Genomic DNA, 2,479 nt, shown 5'->3' on the forward strand with positions numbered 1-2,479 from the left:
GCCATGTCTTGCTTGTACAATTACCACCATAGCATTCCAATTCTATAACAAATTACAAAAAGTTAATATTGTTTAATAATGTCCTGTTAATGTTTTTAATGCAAATTTTAACTGCTGCTCTTTCAGCATTAGTGAGGGCCAACTTCCTAAAACATGGGGGCTGCAGATCAATATTTTAATATAACCTTTCCTGCCGGGACTCATTTGTCTACATCGGAACACATTTTTGATGTAAACAAATGAGTAAAAATGGAAATCACACAATCATTAATGGGATCGTGTGATTTCAATGATAGGATCAGGTCAGGGGTGGTGCTTTCAGGACAGCTGCACAGTTAGGACGTTCCCTGCCGTCCTAACAGCGCTAAAGCATAGAACATCCTAACGGATGGCAGAGGTTAAGGCTTCTAATGTATAGATATTTAATACACAACTATATTTCCTCAAAATGCCCAATGTCACAGTGCCAGATTTAGGTAATATTGCAGGTTACCCTCTATCTGCTGTTCTCCTCTTCAGGAGGGTGCATTTGAGTTAGGAAACCAACCAGAAGTCCCCAAAGCACACATTTCTCTTGTGAGGTGTATCCAGTCCACAGGTTCATCCATTACTTGTGGGATATTCTCCTTCCCAACAGGAAGTTGCAAGAGGACACCCGCAGCTGTCTATATAGCTCCTCCCCTAACTGCCACCTCCAGTCATTCTCTTGCAACTCTCAACAAGGGAAGTATCAAGAGATAAGTGGTGACTTAGTGTAGTGTTATCTTCAATCAAAAGTTTGTTATTTTTAAACGGTACCGGCGTTGTACTGTTTTTACTCTCAGGCAGAAATTAGATGAAGAATTCTGCCAGGAGGTTGATGATCTTAGCGGTTTGTAACTAAGGTCCATTGCTGTTCTCACACATAACTGAAGAGTATGGAAGAAAGCTTCAGTTGGGGGAACGGTCTGCAGATTACCTGCCTTGAGCTATGTTCAGTATTTTTATTTCTAGAGAGATGAAATAAGTTCTAGAAAATGCTGACAGAGCATTGTGTATTTGAGGTAAGCCTGATGCAGTGATTTAACAGCGACTGGGATCATGCTTACAAAACAGGGTAATACTCATGTTAATATTATTCAGTGTCAAAACGTTTACATGTTTTTCATAAATAGAAAGTTTTTTCTCTGAGGGAGATAAATCTTTATTTGGGGCCTAGTTTTCCACATGGCTAGTCAGATACTCCTAGGAGTATTTTCTTAAGGCCCCTCTGACATCCAGTACATGGTGGGAGGGGCCTATTTTAGCGCTATTGCTGCGCAGTTTTAATTCAGACTGAGACATCCAGCTTCCCTAGAGGAGTCCTTTGGCATCTGAGGACCATTATAAGGGGTTTATTCCTTCACCAAATTGTATTTGAGGGCTGGTAGGAGCCTCAGCAGAGCTGTGGCAGTTGCTCAACTGTTTTTTTTACCAGTGGTTGACGTTTTTGAATCCGGTTTGGGGGCTAAGGGGTTAATCATCCATTTGCAAGTGGGTGCAATGTTGCTTAAGTCCCCTACACACACTGTAAAAATTTCGAAGACTTTACTATATTTTTACACTGTTTTGCAGTTTTAAGTGCTAGTTTTTTTCTCTTAAAGGCACAGTAACGTTTTTGTTTAATTGCTGTTTCACCTTTATTAAACTGTTTTTCAAGCTTGCTTATCTCATTACTAGTCTGTTAAACATGTCTGACTTAGAGGAAACTCCTTGTTCAATATGTTTGGAAGCCATTGTGGAACCCCCTCTTAGAACGTGTACCAAATGTACTGAAATTTCTATAAACTATAAAGACCATATTATGGCGCTTAAAGATTTATCTCCAGAGGATTCTCTGACTAAAAAAAGGGAGATTATGCCATCTAGCTCTCCCCATGTGTCAGCGAGCGAGACAGCTCTGGGGCTAGAACTAATGCAGAGCTTTCTGACGCTTTAATACCTGTGTCCGATATACCCTCACAATGCTCAGAAGCTGAGGCAGGAGAGCTTCTATCTGTGGGTGACATTTCAGATTCAGGGAAGGCGTTGCTTCAGTCTGATTCTGAAATGACAGCGTTTAAATTTAAGCTTGAACACCTCCGCTTATTGCTTAGGGAGGTTTTAGCGACTCTGGATGACTGTGACCCCATTGTGGTTCCAGAGAAATTGTGTAAGATTGACAAATACTTTGCAGTGCATGTTTACACTGATGTTTTTCCAGTCCCTAAGAAGTTTCCGGAAATTATTACTAAAGAATGGGATAGACCAGGTGTGCCGTTCTCTCCCCCTCCAGCGTTTAAAAAGATGTTTCCCATAGATGCCGCCATACGGAACTCGTGGCAGACGGTCCTTAAGGTGGAGGGAGCAGTCTCTACCCTAGCTAAGCGTACAACTATCCCCGTCGAGGACAGTTGTGCTTTCCTAGATCCTATGGATAAAAAAATTGGAGGGTCTCCTTAAGAAAATTTTTATACATCAA

Source organism: Bombina bombina, chromosome 11 (genome assembly GCF_027579735.1).
Source record: "Bombina bombina isolate aBomBom1 chromosome 11, aBomBom1.pri, whole genome shotgun sequence".
NCBI classification, from domain to species: domain Eukaryota; kingdom Metazoa; phylum Chordata; class Amphibia; order Anura; family Bombinatoridae; genus Bombina; species Bombina bombina.